Below are 12,048 nucleotides of genomic sequence, written 5' to 3' on the forward strand. Positions count from 1 at the left end.
CCTGAGTCCAATGGGTTTGCTCTGGCACTCCCTCTACTCATCATGCCCTGTGGTCTTCTGGGTGCTGGCTGGAGCAAGCTAGCAGGAACCCAAGTGGCCAGGTCTCTGGCATTTTGACTTTAGGACTTCTGGAAGGATGCCTGGGAGAATCAGGGGGAAAAGAGCTGCCAAACCCCACTCAGGTAAGCTTTGGTGTGGTGGTAACACAGGGGCCCTGCTTCTCATGCCTCTTGGCCTTGCTAGCTGCCTTCCCTTTAAAATCCTCCATGAGGGAACGAAATCTACAAGACCCTGAATGGAGCTTTGGTGGTTGATCTATGGGCTCTCGATGGAGCAACAGGGGTACGGGAATGGGAGCCAGGTCATGACCAAGGGGATCCCAAACCTAGACCCCAACCTGTGCTATCCAGGAAGACCTCAGCCTGCCTCCCAGATCTTAGGCCTTTTGAGTGATGGGTGGAGGGATAACACCATGAAACCTCCACTGAATGGGAACCCCATCCCGGGTCATGGCTGTGGGAGTCACATTCTCTGACCTCCTCCCAGCTGCGATCAGCAGAATGGGAGAGGTCCAGCTGAGTGGCTCTCTGGGTTGCCAAGCTAAACACCCAGAAGGCAGGAAATAGGATTAACTCTCAGCAGGAAATAGAGGGATAAAGGTTGACTGGGGCAGTGGAGGCGCCAACTGGCTGTTCCAAGGGACAGAAAGGAGGACTCTGGCTCTGTGGGAGCAGCCTGAGTCACAGGATCCACCCCTCTGCTTTCAGAAACGCAGCAGATGGGAGCTCCACTTTTTTCGAGTGTTCTGGGGAGGCAAATCCGCTATCCACAAGTTGCTCCTGGTTCCCCTGCCTCATTGCAGAAGGCCTATCTTGGGACCCAAGCAAGATGCAGTGTTGTTAGGCTCATGGACCTGGAAAAGGTCCTGAGCCCTCCACTGCCCCACAGCCTCCATTGCACTCTCTAGGTATTTATAACAGAGTATGACTGCACGTATATGGGTCTGCCCAAGCATGGGCACCTGTCCCTTCCAAAGGCACCCTCCTCCTTGGGAGGGATGGAGGTGGAACAGCAGGACGACCTTCCCAGCAGTCAATCAATCTAGAATTCTAAAGACAATTTCACCCCTAGATGGCAACAGAATGAGCAGGATCAGGGGAGCAGCACTCTCATTCGCAGGGCTGGTACTCTCTATCGCATTTCTAGAGCCTGTGAAATGCCATTGCAGTCTGCTGGTCCAGGACCGTTCTCCTCTCCTTGTTTCTCAAGCCCTGCTTCCATGCTGGACAGGCCTAAGTGTGTGGGGGGCGGTGGTTGAGGAAAGTTGCCAGGGCAACCATCCCAGCTTGCTCTTTCCTCTGCCTTTGTAAAATCTGTCAGAAGAGGAAGCAGTCGTTTTCCTGGGGTGCTGGGGTATAGCCCCACAGGACTGAAACTATGAAAGGCACAGCGCCAAGCAGAAAGACCTGGTTTCCATCCCATCATCTGCATCCCAGCTGCTCTACTGGCTCCTTTAGAGACTGACATCTGGGCTTTGGCCAGTGCTCAGATTGCAAGAGTAAGGAGCTGTATCTCTAGTGAGATGGTCGGGGGTGATGTCATTGCACCAGCTTTCAAAGGGCTTTTCACCACTGTCATACTTTTTTTTTTTCAGCCTTACTTAAGGAGATGTGTTCAAACGATGATGATGATATTGCTGTGTGCTTACTCTGTGCTAAGTGCTTCACTTTCGTTGTCTCTTTAATTAGCACAATGATCCGATGAAGTAGGTATTATTATCTCCACTTTTCATATGAGGAAACTGAAGCCGAGAAAGGCTATGTGACTTTCCAATGGCCACGGGTATCCTGAACCCAAACCCAGGGCTGGATGACTGCCAAGCCCATGATCTCGCTCAGGCACTTTTCTGCTTCTGCAAGGGAAGCGGTTTCAGGCAGAGACGGCTAAAAGCTGGCCTGAGTGATTAGCTCTTCTCAGGGTACAGAAGGACCAGAACTTCAGGCAGAGGATGCACAGCCAGTGAGTGACTCATCTCGGTTTGCTTGGAACTTTTTAGCACTGAAAGTCTTGCCTTCTGGGAACCCCATCAGTCCTGGGCACACTGAGATGACTGGTACCCTAGATGGAGTGCACACCGAGGACAGTGTGGACCAGGTACAGTGGATGGACCCTGGAGAACCACTTGCTCTGGGTGGTTGAAAGTAGTGGGCTCAAGTCAGAGGGCAGAATGAGATCTGCTGGCAAAGGCTCTTCTTTTTTTTCCTTGTTTTTTTTTGTTTTTTGTTTTTTGTTTTTGAGACAGAGTCTCACTCTGTTGCCCAGGCCGGAGTGCAGTGGCACGATCTCTGCTCACTGCAAGCTCTGCCTCCCGGGTTCACACCATTCTCCTGCCTCAGTCTCCCGAGTACCTGGGACTATAGGCGACCGCCACCACGCCCAGCTAATTTTTTGTATTTTTTTTGTAGTAGAGACGGGGTTTCACCGTGTTAGCCAGGATGGTCTTGATCTTCTGACCTCGTGATCTGCCCGCCTCAGCCTCCCAAAGTACTGGGATTACAGGCATGAGCCGTTGCTCCCGGCCAAGGCAAAGGCTCTTCTGAGCAGCTTGTCTGTGGGTCTGAAGGTCACCAGCTTGATCTACTCCTGTCTCCACTGGAAACAATGTACAAATCCTTCACCACGTTCATACCTGGCTACAAGCATGCCCTGTGCCCCTGACATTGCTATGCCTGGCCCTGGGGCTCTGGCCCCATCTGAATCTCATTTCCCCATAGACGGTAAATAAAGAGAATGATGGTTTTCTCAGCCTCTCGTACCACCAACAATCTCCACCCTCTGTCAGTCAAATCATAGAAGGGTCATGGCAGGGTTGAACATTCCAGGAACGTTGCCAGTGCTGGGGGCCCACACTATCAGATGCAGGGTTCCGGGTCACTGGGGACCTAGAGAGATGGGACAAGGTGAGAAGACGAGGAAAAGGAGAAAGGCAAAATTCCCAGCCAAAGAAAAAAAAAAAAGTTCAATCAGATTTGTAAAGGGCACAATTTACAAATCCGTCACATATTTTACTAGGCTGGGATTTACGGATTAGCCTGTAATACTTAGGCGGCTTTTTGTAATAAAACCCTGAGCTGAGGCAGCCTTGGGGAAGTGAGGAGGAGGAAGGAGCCTTCTCTCTCTATCTTGCTTTCATTTTCCCAGCATTTTTTGATCTAGGCAGTCCCATTAATCTGTGCTTTATCTGCCTATGGAGAAGGATTGAGCTCTTTATTGGATTTTTGTCAAGAATAAATGATTTAGTTTGGGATATTGTGGAAACGATTTTTGTGGTATTACACCATCTAATAAATGAAACAGCAGGGATCAATTCCTTTCTTGCAATGTGTTCAACAGGCAGGGTGAAATATGCCCCACAATTATTTGGTATTGCACTCTATAGATATTTATAACCGAGTATGACTGCATGTATATAGGTCTGCCCAGGCATGGGCACCTGTCCCGGACGATGTGATCCATTAGCCCCAGAGCATGAGACTAGAGACCCAAGTGACAGGTCGGTCAGAAATGCAGACCAGGTTCACTCGAACAGTCAAGGCTGAGGGCTGGAGAGAAGGAATCAGGTTTGAGGGTGAGGGCTGTGGTTGGGAGATTGTATTTACCAAGGCCATTGGCTTGAGTGCTTTTCCTGGAGCTTTGGAAGCGAGAGAAACTAACAGGGTGGGACGTCATTGCCACAGCAGACCTGGCAAATGCCTGGTGCGGAGGGACACTATGCAGAGAACTGAGGTCCCATCCCCCACCCGTCTTGGGTACCCCGGTCCATGTCCCACTGGCCTCTCTCCCTGGACATGGCTTCGAGGGAAAATGTCTGGAAGTTCTTGGAGATGGGACCTGGCTTTCTGCCCAGGTAAGCTCATAAGGTTTGTATCCCTGAAGACTCACAAATACTTATTGAGAGCCTATTACATGACAGTGCTTAGCACAGGCCTGGCCTGAAGTAAACTGGATATAGATATTTGTTCACAGATCGACAAACAGAAAGCCTTACAAGATGCTCTTCCCAGGCACAAACCCACACAGCCCTCACAAGCAGAAACAGGGAACAGTAAGGGTGAGGGACAGATGATCGCTGGAAAACGGCAGCCTTCCTCCGATCCCTAACTCCAGGGGTAAAAACAGAATGACCATGAAGGCAGGAGCGGGGACAGGTGGTCCTGGGCAGCATGGCTCTTGCCCTGCCCATGTAGATGCCTGTGTTGGAGATGGTTGCTTACCCAGGTATCACACGCTGGACATCAGCACCTCGGCTCAAATTGTCGAAAACAGTCCCTTCAGTCTATCAGCACCATCGGAGACAATAGCATGTCTGACATGACACCATTGTGAGCTTTGTACACCTCAATATTCATCAAATGATGGCCCGAAGAAATGGATGTCAGTATTAGCAAGATTCTTTCGCCCAGAGCTGCGTGGTGTGATCTCCTTGGCTGGTCTTGCCTCCAAGCTGCGTGCTCTGTAAATGTTTGTTGTGAGCGTGAGACACTACAGCTCTCTGTCTCTCTGCCTTAAGCCCACTCTATTTTTATACTATTTGGTATTATCTCTGCTGGCTGTTTTTTTCTCTGCCACAGTCAGAATTCTTGGTGCTCGGTGCTGATGGGAGGGGTTTTAAGTGTCTTTGGCAGGAAGAATTTCTTCTGTGTGTAGTTTAATCTGAAGTTCATTCACATGCTGCTTGCAAAGAATGGCAGATGCTGTGAGAGTCCCTGTACAAGTGATGAAACAGGCATTGGCAATCCTTACCACATCCCTACATCGGCAGCTCAGAGGCTTGGCTGCTGGAGCAAGATGTGGCCCAAGGTGCACCAGTGGAAGCTAGGGTCCTCATGGTGCCATTTGCCCCAACTCCCAGGAGGGGGCAGTTAGGAGACGGTTTCCTCCCAACTTCCCAGGTGGCTTTAGGATGTCAACTTGGGTCTTGGCCTGGAGCCTTTAGGGTTCTTTCATGTTTCTCTTGACTTGCTAAGTGTGCTTTCCATCCGCTGGATATGGAATGCATCAAAACAATCATTGTTATTTCAACCACGGCCTCCTCTGAAAACGCTTTTTCTTGGATATAACACCTCTGTCTCAAGACAGTTATTGCCATTCCAATGTGTTATGCTGCGATTTCATCCTCAGAGGGAGTTGCCACGCTCGGAAAGCAAACAGACTCTTCCCACATCTCGGCATAGAGCAACCCTGTCCTTCCAGTTTGTTCTTCGGGCCACACATCTATGAGCCAGGACAGATGCATCTCTTTCTCCCACACTCCACATTCCATCTATTGGGAAACCCTGTCGGTTCTACTTCAAACTGTCCAGAATCCCATATAATTCTTCCCCATTTCAACTGCTTTTCCCTGGCTCCAGCTGGGACTCCTTGCCATCCTGACTCTGGCAGCCCACGCTCAGCACGGCAGCCAGGGTGAGCCACTCACGGCTCAAACTCTTTAGACCTCCTCCTTTTCCAAGAATAAGAATCGAGTCTGCATCATGGCCTCAGGGCCCCTCGCAATGTGGCCTGAGTGACCGCTCTGACCACGCCTCCCTCGGCTACCCACCCTGCCCACCCCACAGCAGTCACACTAGTTGCCTGGCCCTATGACCAAATAACCAAGGCACTCTCCTGCCTCAGGACCTTTGCACTGGCTGTTCCTTCTGCCTGGAAGTCTTGTCCCACAGAAACCTGCATGGCTGACTCCGTTACTGCCTTGAAATTCTTATTTCAAGGTATAAGGCAGCATTGTGCAGAGGATAAGAGCACAGATGGGAGCCCCAGAGCCTGGCCTTGAGGGCCTTTGCTGACACTTACTGACCACCTGACACTGCAAATGGTATTTCACCTCTCCCTGCCTCAGTTTTCTTCTCTGTAAAATGGGAAAATAATCACAGTAATTTGTACCGTTATAATGAGGAGTAAACAATTTAATATTTGTAAAGGACTTATAGCCAGAATGTATGTGAAATAAGCGACTACTAAAGGAATAAATCAAATGAGCTGACATCAGTCACCCTATTTAAACATGCTGGACAGAGCCAGGCGCATTGGTTCATGCCTGTAATCCCAGCACTTTGGGAGGCCAAGGTGGGTGGATCACTCGAGGTCAGGAGTTCGAGACCAGCCTGGCCAACATGGTGAAACCCTGTCTCTACTAAAAATATAAAAATGAGCTGGACTTGGTGGTGCATGCCTGTAGTCCCAGCTACTTGAGAGGTTGAGGCAGGAGACTCGCTTGAGCGCAGGAGGCAGAGGTTGCAGTGAGCTGGGATGGCACCACTGCACTCCAGCCTGGCTGATAGAGTGAGACTCTGTCTCAAAAGAAAAGAAAAGAAAACCAAACATGCCGCTGGCTTCTCACCTCCATCCTACACTCCCAATCTTTCTCCTCTCCCGTGCTTTTGCTTGTATTCCATTGTATATATCCCCTCTTACTACATAATTTACTTATTTCTTTTGCTTGCTATTTACTGTCTCCCCCAACCAGAATTGCTAGAATACAAGCTCTATGAGGGCAGAAATCTGTGTTTGCTCACTGCGGTACCCACATGCTTACACAGTGCTTGGCCTATAAGAGTTGTTTAGCAACTTTATATCCCCTCACCTCCACATTAGAACTTTTTGCTTAAAAACTGTGTGTTTTTAAGGAAAATACGTAGGAAGACTCCCATTATAGAAGCCAGGCATGGTGGAGGCACCATACTGAACACGAGAGAATTAAGTGAAATCTGGGTCTTGGGGTAGATTCTTCCAGAAGGTAACCTGAGATATGGTGTATTCATTTTCTTTTTTTTTTCTTTTATTAATTTACTAAAAACTATATGAAAAAGAATGAGATGGGCTCTTGCTATTTTGCCCAGGCTGATCTTGAATTCCTGAGCTCAAATGATCCTCCCACAGTGCTGGGATTACAGGCGTGAGCCATTGTGCCTGGCCAGATAAGGTGTCTTAGTTTTCTATTGCCACTGCAACACAATATGACTTAGTGGCTTAAAACATCACAAATGTATTGTCTTACAGTTCTGGAGGTCAGAAGTCTAAAGTGGGTGTCTCAGGGGGCTGAGCTCCATCAGATGTCAGCAGAGCTTTGTGTCTTTCTGGATTCCTCCAGCAAGAAGCCACTCCTTGCCTTTTCGAGTTTCCACTGGCTGCCTGCATTCCTTGGCTTATGGCCCCTTCCACCAGCAACCGCCTCACTCAGGTCTCTGCTTCCTTCATTGAGTCTCCTCTCTGACTATGACCCTCCTGCCTTCCTCTTGTAAAAACCTTGGTGATTACATTAGACCCACCTGGATAATGATAGGACACTCTCCCTGGGTAATACAGGATACTCTCCCTGTTTTAAAGTCACATCTGCAAACAAAAACTTGTGTATTTAGAAAAAAAAAGTTAGGCCAGGCACAGTGGCTCATGGCTATAATCCTGAGACTTTGGGAGGTCAAAACAGGTGGATCACCTGAGGTCAGGAGTTCCAGACCAGGTTGGACAACATGGCAAAACCCTGTCTCTGCTAAAAATACAAAACTTATCCTGGCATGGTGGTGGGCACCTGTAATCCCAGCTACTTTGGGAGGCTGAGGCAGGAGAATTGATTGAACCCAGGAGGTGGAGTTTGCAGTGAGCCGAGATCACACCACTGAACTCTAGCCTGGGGAACAGAGTGAGACTCCATCTCAAAAAAAGAAAAAAAAAAAGGAAAAAAAGTTAAACAATTCTTAGTATAAAAAGTAGCCTGATATCCCCAACATAAAAAATCTGAATAATGTGTATCTAGATAAATTGATCTTGTTTATGTTAAAATTCATATACACATACATATACACATACATATTTGTGTACATTTGTATACAAAATACATATACATTATACATACATTTCTGGAGACTATATACCAAATGATTAATAGGAGTTAATGGCGGGGTACAGCTTTCATGTCTACATAATTTGAATTTATTTTTCAGTATAATTAGCATTTATTTCTACATGGGGAATGTCTCGTTTTTGTACTTCAAAAAGCTTTTAAAATGAAAAATTTAAACTAGATAGGGGCTGGGCATAGTGGCTCATGCCTATAATCCCAGCACTTTGGGAGGCTGAGGCAAGGCAGATCACTTGAGCTCAGGAGCTCAAGGCCAGCTTGGGCAACATGGCAAGACACTGTCTCTACAAAAAATACAAAAATTAACTAGGTGTGGTGGCATGCACCTGTGGTCCCAGCTACTGGGGAGGCTGAGGTGGGAGGACTGCTTGATCCTGGGAGGTCAAGGCTGCAGTGGGCTGAGATCATGCCACTGCACACCAGCCTGGGGGACAGAGTCTTGCTGACTCTGTCTCAAAAATACAATAAAAATAAACACAGAGGGTAAAGGCACATCATGGGAAACAGGGAGAATACAGACATATATAAAGAAAGCAATCTTTGGTATGTTTCTTTCCAGTCTTCCATCAACATATGACATGGGCTTGTGCTAAATATGTAGTTTTAAACCCTAAATTTTTTTACTTAATTTTATATCACGAGCATTTTCCATGTCATTAACGATTCTTTGCCCATATATTTTTAATGGCTGTGTAATGTTCCTTCACAGATATGTCATTATTTATTTATCCATCCATTCCATCCACCATCAACTTTCCTCCCACCCTCCCTCCTCATCCCCCATTAATACCCTAACTACTTAGATGAGAAATGGTGGCTCTCACAGTCCCTGGTGAATGAATGTATGTCTGGAGCATTCTGGAGAATATCAAAGTCAGGAGTTCATTCATATAAAGAGGGCACAGACGAAAGCAAATCAATATCTCCATGACGCATCTTCCTTCAAGGAGCAGAAGCCCTTAGCATTGTGTTTCAGGGAGTAAGGTGACCTGCCCTGAGCTCTCTGCATCATCTCACTTGGTTCTCCATGTCCCCTGGCTTTTTCCTGGCAGGTGCCCTGAACAAAACTACCTAAACTATAAGCTCATGAATAAATAAGTTTGGGATAAAAATAAGGCTGGGATACAAGCTTAGTAATCTTCCAAAAATAGACCTCCCTAGGACTTGCTGCCTGTCCTTTGTTTTTATTTTTTTATTTTTTGTTTTTGAGACAGCCTTGCTCTGTTCCCCAGGCTGGAGTGCAGTGGCACAATCTCAGCTCAGTGCAACCTCCACCTCCCAGGTTCAAGCAATTCTCCTGTCTCAGCCTCCTGAGTAGCTGGGATTACAGGTACGTGCCACCACGCCTGGCTAATTTTTGTATATATATGTATTTTTTTAAAGCAGAGATGGGGGGTTTTGCCATGTTGGTCAGACTGGTCTTGAACTCCTGACCTCAGGTGATGCTCCCACCTCGGCCTCCCAGAGTGCTGGGATTACAGGTGTGAGCCACCGCGCCTGGCTGCTGCCTGTCCTTTTGTGTGAAAAGGCACCATTTTGGCTATCAAAGACGGTTTGTGGGTTGGACAAGAAATGTAGGGGAGTCAATGGATAGGAAGAGAAAGTGGGAGCCTCATCATTTTAATGGGATTTCTAACCAAAATAACAACACCTCTCTTCAGCTGCCCTTGTGGACAAGGGAGGGAGGGGTCAGGAGGCTGAGGAGGAAGAGCCAGGACAGCCTCTCCTGCTGCATGGCGTCTTCCATCCACTTGGTGACTGTGACGACGTAGTTCTGGTTGCACAGGAAGCTCACTGACCTGTTCTGGTTTGGTATCAATACAATAACAGAGGTAACCTTAAAATAGCTTTTCTGCCTTTGGAATAAAATATTTTGCATTGAACAGAATCTAGGAGAAGAGGTTAATTGAAAGTTGACTCACAATCTTAGATTTACAGACAAGAGGGTCAGATGGAGTCCTTTTGCAGGAGTTATTTACCTCAAAGCTTCAACCTCTCTACCCTGTGGATTAAGCTACTCAAGGCTGAGCCCTGCCCTGGTTCAGTACTGGTACCCAGGAAACGTGACCCTTGGTCTTACCCACACAGAGTTATAATCTATGAGTATATCATGAAAAAGGAATTCAGTCCAATATTTTGGAGACTCCTACTTTGACATCCCCTCCTTCCCTGGGCAGGGAAGATGATCTTTTCAGCAACGGGATCCACTGGAGTTTTAGAATTTGATTGGGTTCAACTAAAAACAAAACAACGCCAGCCATTGTTCTGGGAACTATGTATACAAAGATAAGTAAGACTCTATGTGATCATAGGGGTCTCAGTCTAGAAGGAAAACAGATGTGAAAATAATCACAGTGGGGGTGTGAGCATTGGTGAAAGAACACCAATGTTCTTTCATTTGCTCATTCATTCGTTTGGCAAATGTTCATTGTCTACTGTGTGCCAGGCACCTTGCTAGTGTCGGGGAGATGCCATGTCCCATGACAGATACAGCCCTTGCCATCATGAAGCTTATGGTGAGCAAGATAGACACTGAGCAAATAACATAATACATCTTTGATTTGCATTTGTGACAGAGGTGTTGAAAGAAGTACAGGAAGCTATGAGAGTTTAATGTCAGATAACTTGTGAGCTTAGATAATTCCCCGAAGTCGGCTTCCCCACAACTGAGGGGGCTGGCCTCGCCTCAGCCTGATGTGTGCAACAGCCTCCTCCCCCACCAGATTCTGACCTTGGACCTCGCTGATTCCCCAGGTCCAGGCTGTCTGCCTCTGGAGTGCAGCTTGCTACACCTGCAGAGCAAGCCCAGGGCACCTCTATCTGATGCACGGCTGAAACGTTTGGACTTGGCAGGATAGGAAGACACAGGGAACAGGGCTCCAGACTGGACACCGGTCCTCCATCCAGCTCTGTCACAAAGTGGCCATGTGTCTGGATTCCCCCTACACACCCTGTTCCCTCCAGTCCGCGGGCTCTCCCTACCCACCTCTGCTTGCCCCCACATCCTCTGCATATTATGAGGAAGCACCACCCACAGCCTCTGGAACCAGGAGGCTTGGCTTCAGATCCTACCAACTTGGGCACATCACTTTACCTGTGTGTGCCTCAGTTTCCTGCTCTATAAAATGGGCACAACACCAGCACCTAACACTCAGGGTGGTCATGACGATTAAGTGTGTTAATGCAAGAGCACCTCACACGTGGGCCCATGGTACATGCCATGTAAGTACCAACTGCTCTGATCACTACGTGTATCATTTTCCCACCAAATTGATGTGACTTTAAAGGAAGGGCACAGAGACTCATGCCGTATTACCTGTAACATTTAGCTTCCACACCCTTGGTTCTCAAACTTGAGCACGCACAGCGTCACCTGGAGGGCTTGTTGGAGCACAGCTGGCTGGGCCCTTCCAGAGCTTCTGATTATGCAGGTCTGGGGCAGGGCCTGAGAATGTGCATTTCTAACAAGTTCCCAGATGCTGCTGCTGGTCCAGGGACCACACTTTGAGAACCACTGCACTAACTACTCAGATTTTATTGGTGTCCATCTAGAAATGAACACGTATTTGAGCACCTGCAATGTGCCCACCACTGTATTAGGAGCGTTCGCATATTTCATTTTATTTTCACCACAAAGCAGCAAAATGGGCCTCATTCCGCCCATTTTCCACCGAAGTTACCTACGCTCAGAGAAGCTATGTGACTCTCCTGAAGTCCTGTGACTTGAACTTTGACCTCTGGGTGTCAGTTTCAGTTGTCTACTTTTCCACTGCTTTTTGAACCCAGTTTTGGGATAGAAACAGTACCAGGGGAACCTGCAGAGGAGGAAGGAGCCCTTGGGAAAAGGTGTCTCCCAGGTGATCAGAAGTCTGCACGTGTCTGATGTTTACTGCGGAGATGCCAGAAATCCACTGAATTAGGAGGCCCAAAGAGGCTGCACCTTCAGCCACGGCTCCTGCCCAGTACGTGGCTCTCTAGGGCCACAAAGAGGACACCCAGAGCTCAGTCTGGGCAGCTCCCTATGGCTCATGAGTGGCACCCCCATGGTTTGAGACCTTCATCCCAGCAGAATGAGCTGGGCTGTCTCTCCACCTCTTCTCGTTCCCCGCTCTTTCTCCCACAGCCTGGAA

Source organism: Papio anubis, chromosome 17 (assembly GCF_008728515.1).
Source record: "Papio anubis isolate 15944 chromosome 17, Panubis1.0, whole genome shotgun sequence".
Taxonomy (NCBI): domain Eukaryota; kingdom Metazoa; phylum Chordata; class Mammalia; order Primates; family Cercopithecidae; genus Papio; species Papio anubis.